This window comes from Hippopotamus amphibius, chromosome 9, assembly GCF_030028045.1.
Source record: "Hippopotamus amphibius kiboko isolate mHipAmp2 chromosome 9, mHipAmp2.hap2, whole genome shotgun sequence".
Lineage (NCBI taxonomy): Eukaryota > Metazoa > Chordata > Mammalia > Artiodactyla > Hippopotamidae > Hippopotamus > Hippopotamus amphibius.
The window spans coordinates 113,685,921-113,691,920 of NC_080194.1; the positions used below are offsets into that span (position 1 = coordinate 113,685,921).

Genomic DNA, 6,000 nt, shown 5'->3' on the forward strand with positions numbered 1-6,000 from the left:
AAATAAATAAATAAATTTATTTAAAAAATAAAATAAAATGCCTTAGTTAAGAAGGAAGTTAGGGAGGGATTCATGCTAAAATTCCTGTTTATTTTCTTAAGAGCACATAGGACCATCTGTCATATTATATATTTAGTGATTAATTTATTGTTTAGGGTTCGGGGAGGGGAACACTGGCAGCTAAGAAACCTAAGGCCATAGAGAACAGACTTGTGGTTGCCAAGGGGGAGCGGGAGGAAGAAGAGGGATGGACTGGGAGTTTAGCGTTGGTAGATGCAAACAATTACATTTAGAATGAATAAACAAGGTCCTAATGTAGAGCACAGGGATTTATATTCAATATCCTGGGATAAACCATAATGGAAAAGAATATAAAAAAAGAATGTATATATGTGTATAACTGAGTCACTTTGTTATACAGCAGAGATTGGCACAACATTATAAATCAATTATACTTCAATATAAATAAATAAATAAATAAATAGGGACTTCCTTGGTGGTCCAGTGGGTAAGACTTAGCCTTCCTTTTTCCTGCTCTGTGGCAGTTATTTCCCCCATTCTATCTTCCAACTCACTTACTCGTTCTTCTGCCTCAGTTATTCTGCTGTTTATACCATCTAGAGTATTTTCAATTTCAGTTGGCTTGTTGTTCATTACTGTTTGTTTGCTCTTTAGTTCTTCTAAGCCCTTATTAACTGTTTCTTGTATTTTCCCTAGTTTGTTATCGAGATTTTGGATCATCTTTACTCTCATTACTCTGAATTCTTTTTCAGGCAATTTTCCTAATTTCACTTCATTTATTTGGTCTTATGGGGTTTTATCTTGCTCCTTTGCCTTCAAGGTGTTTCTTTGTTTTCTCATTGTGTCTAATTTATAGGGTTTGCTGTCTCCTTTCCGTATGCTGCCTAGTAGTAATTCCTCTTGTTTCTGCTCTCTGCCTCCTGTGTTAGGGTTGGTCCAGTGTCTTGAGTAGGCTTCCTGGTGGGAAGGTCTGGTGCCTGCTTTCTGGTGTGTGGATCTGAGTTTTTTCTCTCTGATGAGCAGGGCCGTGTCAGGTGCTGTGTTTTAGGGTATCTGTGAGCTTAATATGGCTTTAGGTAGTCTGTGTGCTGATGGGTGGGTTTGTGTTCCTGTCTTGTTTGTAGTTTGGTGTGAGGTATCCAGCACTGGCAGTTGCAGACAGTCGGACGAAGCCAAGTCTTAGACTCTGATGCAGGGCTCCGTGAGAGTTCTCTGCAGTTAATCTTCCCTGTGCCTGAGGACTCCCTAGTAGTCTAGCATCCTGGATTCAGTGCTCCCTCCCCAGAGCCTCCCACTTGACTTCTGGTAGAGTAGTCCAGACTTCAGAGGTTGCTTGTCCTGGCAATAAAGGGGATTAAAAAAAGACTGTCCAAGCCCCAGACTAATGGCAGAGTGTTAAGTCAAACAAATACTAAATCAAGGAAACACCTACATGCACAAGACACACAAATACTGAACCCAATAGAACAGAAAGCACTAGAAAAACCTGACAGAAGAACCCCAGTATGCAATCAGACGATCAAAGAGAAAACCAACAAAAATTAAAAAAAAAAAAAAAAAGAATAAAAGATTTGATAAAGATGTACTGTGTTAACTCTAGTGGAGAGAAAGACTCTGGAAAATCCCTAAATATATGGAAACTAAATAAGAAATTTCTAAATAACTCATGGACTATAGGGTAAATAAAAAGGGAAATTAAAAAGTATTTTTAACTGAATAAAATGAAAACACAATATATCAAATTTCATGGGGGATGCTGCTAAAGAAGTATTTAGAACAAATATTGAATCATTATGCTGTACACCTGAAACTAATGCAATGTTATATGTTAACTATATAGAAAATAGAAGTACTTGGGAGGAAATTTATAGCACTGAACGTCTACATTAGAAAATAAGAAATGTTTCAGATTGATGACCTCCTTAGGAAACTAGAAAAAGAAGAGAAAATTAATCCCAAAGTAAGCAGAAGAAAGGGAATGCTAAAGATTAAAGTGGAAACTGATGAAAGAGAAAAGATAAAAACAATACAGAATAATTAATGAAACAAAAAGCTGGTTCTGTGAGATCAATAAAATCGGTAAATCTGTAATCAGAACAAAAAAAAGAAAAAAAAAGGAAACACTATCAACTATTTCCATCTAAATGGGGCATCAGCTACACAGTTGTGACTGATTAGTACCACTAGTGAATTTGCATTCTCAGTAAATTTTGCAAACATCATGTTACCAGCACTTCTAATTTTCAAGAGAAGTTGGAAGTTCCTCTTTTTTATGTAAAATCTGATTTTTAAATGTTAGCAATCAATCAGAAATTTTCAGCACTATGAGGGCTGAACACAACCTATCTGTGGGTCTCCAGGCATTATGTAATTGTGGAATAAACATTGTAAGCAGAAGTTGAGAACTGAGACATTTCATTTCTTATAAAAATTACTAGAAATTAAAAAAAAAAAAAAAAAAGACTTAGCCTTCCAGTGCAGGGCGTACAGTTTCCATCCCTCATGGAGGAGCTAAGATCCCACACGCCTCTCGGCCAAAAAAAACAAAACCTAAAACAGAAGCAATATTGTAACAAATTCAATAAAAACTTTAAAAATGGTGTACGTCAGAAAAAAAACTTTAAAAAATTAAATCAAATTAAATTTTAAAATAAATAAATAAATAAGAAACCTGAGGCAATGAGAAAGACTGGAGGCTGAGGGACCACAAGCAGGGGGTGGGGACTGGCAGGGCCCTGGGGGCCAGGCAGGGAGGCCTAAGTGCCCTCTTTTCTGCTTAGGCCCCACCCACCCATCCTCCAGTCAGGAACTGCTGCCCTGCTCTTGTCAGGAGGAGATGGGCCTTCTCTGCGGTCATTCGGTCGGAAGGCCTCTCTGTCACCATCCTTCTTACCGTGGCTCCCAGATGCCCCTTTGACCCAGTCCATATTCCTGAGTGTGGTACTCCAGGACCTCAATCACCGGCACCTCAGGGTAAGTGCCCTCTGGTTCCTCTGCTTCAGAGCTGGTTCCTGGCACTAAGTAAGTGCACGATAAATATTCACGAATCAATGCATCAGAAATAGTCTAGCTTAGCACAGGGGATTGTATTCCATATCTTGTAATATCCCATAACGGAAAAGAATCTGAAAAGGTGGGACCTCAGGGCTGGGCCTCTTGCTGCCCTTCATTTCCCAGTCTGGTTTCTGTTTTCTGGCCCCTCTTCATTCCTTTGTTCATTCATTACAGGTCATATGTGCTAGGGGTTAGTAGTGTGGATTCAGGACTCCCCTGGCGGCACAGTGGTTAAGAATCTGCCAGCCAAAGCAGAGGACACGTTCAATCCCTGGGAAGGTCCCACATGCCAAGGAGCGACTAAGCCCATGTGCCACAACTACGGAGCTCACATGCTGCAACTACTGATGCCTAGAGCCTGCGCTCCACAACAAGAGAAGCCACCACACTAAGAAACCCGTGCACCTCAACGAAAAGTAGCCCCAGCTCGCCGCAACAAGAGAAAGCCTGAGCTCAGCAATGAAGACCCAACACAATGGAGCCAAAAATAAATAAATCAATTAATTAATTTAAAAAAAAAGAGTGTGGACTCTTGTGACTATAGCTGATTACATTGTATTGTATAATCGAAACTGGTAAGAGAGTAGAACTTAAATGTTCTCACACACCCACAAAGATAAGTACGTGAGGTGATGGATGTGTTAATTAACTTGATGGGGGGGGCGGTAACCCTTTCACAATGTATCTGTATATCACATCAACACATTCACTGTACACTTTCTTATTTTTTTCTTCCAGCTTCATTGAGATATAACTGACATACAGCACTGTATAAATTTACGGTGTACACACACACACACACAAATTTACGGTGTACAGCATAATGACCTGACTTACATACATCATGAAATGATGACCACAATAAGTTTTGGTTCAAATTTCAGTTCTGTTACTGTCCTTTAACTTTAGTTTCCTCCTCAATGAAATGGACTGTTTTCAGGATTACATGATTTTATGCATGCAAAGTCATTAGAACAGTGTCTAACATAGAAGACTCAGTAAATGCTAACTGCTATACCAGGCAGTAGAATATGGTGGTTAAGAAAGCCAGACATGTGGACTTCCCTGGCACGTGGTTAAGACTCCACGATTTCGTGCTTGCTTTGGCAGCACATATACTAAAATTGGAACGATACAGAGAAGACTAGCACGGCTCCGGCGTGAGGATGACGCAAATTTGTGAAGCGTTCCATATTTTTATAAACTCAAAATGGATTAAAGACCTGAATGTAAGGCCACACACTATAAAACACCTAGAGGAAAACAAAGGCAGAACACTCTATAACATCCATCAAAGCAAGATCCTTTTTGACCCACCTCCTAGCATAATGGAAATAAAATCAAGAATAAACAAATGGGGGCGGAGGCGGCGGCCTGGCTTGGCCTGGCCTGGCCTGCCAGGGCGCGGGCGGCGGTGGCTCCGGCACCATGTCCCTGCAGTACGCGGCGGAGGAGACGCCCCTCGCCGGCAGTTTTGGCGCGGCGGACTCGTTCCCAAAGGACTTCGGCTACGGCGTGGAGGAGGAGGAAGAGGAGGCGGCAGCCGCGGGCGGCGGGGTTGGGGCGGGGGCCGGCGGAGGCTGTGGTCCGGGGGGGGCGCTGACAGCTCCAAGCCAAGGATTCTGCTCATGGGGCTCCGGCGCAGTGGCAAGTCCTCCATCCAGAAGGTGGTGTTTCATAAAATGTTACCCAATGGGACCCTCTTTTTGGAAAGTACCAACAAGATTTACAAAGATGACATTTCTAATAGCTCCTTTGTGAATTTCCAAATATGGGATTTTCCTGGGCAAATGGACTTTTTTGACCCAACTTTTGACTACGAGATGATCTTCAGGGGAACAGGAGCATTGATATATGTCATTGATGCACAGGATGACTACATGGAGGCTTTAACAAGACTTCACATTACTGTTTCTAAAGCCTACAAAGTTAACCCAGACATGAATTTTGAGGTTTTTATTCACAAAGTTGATGGTCTTGTCTGATGATTACAAAATAGAAACACAGAGGGACATTCATCAAAGGGCCAATGATGACCTTGCAGATGCTGGGCTAGAAAAACTCCACCTTAGCTTTTATTTGACTAGTATCTATGACCAATCAATATTTGAAGCCTTAAGTAAGGTGGTGCAGAAACTTATCCCACAACTACCAACCTTGGAAAACCTATTAAATATCTTTATATCAAATTCAAGTATTGAAAAAGCTTTTCTCTTCGATGTTGTCAGCAAAATCTACATTTCAACAGACAGTTCTCCTGTGGATATGCAGTTGGTATGAGCTTTGCTGTGACATGATCGATGTTGTAATTGATGTGTCTTGTATATATGGGTTAAAAGAAGATGGAAGTGGAAGTGCTTACGACAAAGAGTCTATGGCTGTCATCAAGCTGAATAACACAACTGTCCTGTATTTAAAGGAGGTGACTAAATTTTTGGCACTGGTCTGCATCCTTAGGGAAGAAAGTTTTGAACGAAAAGGTTTACTAGATTACAATTTCCATTGTTTCCGAAAAGCTATTCATGAGGTTTTTGAGGTGGGTGTGACTTCTCACAGGAGCTGTGGCCACCAGACCAGTGCCCCCAGCCTGAAAGCATTGACACACAATGGCACACTGCGAAATGCCATCTAGCCTGAATGCCAGTGGTTGGGGCTCTGTGCCAGCTTATTCTTCACTCCAGGGTCAGATGCCACGTGCTACAGGACATGAGAGTTGCCGCTTGTGGGAATCTGGTGCCTGTCCCACTAGAGACAAGGGGTAGAGTTTCTCATTTGGATGAAAACCCCTTCAGCCAGTGGTGTGCAACTGAAGCCACTATTTCTTTTTTTTTTAAAAATGGCAAAATATCCTAGAGACCACAGAACTGAAGTGTCTTTCTCCTCTTGGGTATCCTACTTAAAGTAGTTGGGATATTTTGGACCTGG

General features: G+C 41.4%; 1 non-coding gene and 1 pseudogene across 1 annotated transcript; both read left to right on the plus strand.

Moving 5' to 3' along the window:
* The first annotated feature begins 4,169 nt into the window (after positions 1-4,169).
* Positions 4,170-4,274, plus strand: LOC130829513 (U6 spliceosomal RNA). The gene has a single exon (XR_009047546.1). It is a non-coding gene; the product is annotated as a U6 spliceosomal RNA (small nuclear RNA).
* Positions 4,275-4,503: 229 nt separating this feature from the next.
* LOC130829470 (ras-related GTP-binding protein C-like) lies at positions 4,504-5,786 on the plus strand (annotated as a pseudogene).
* Positions 5,787-6,000: the final 214 nt, after the last annotated feature.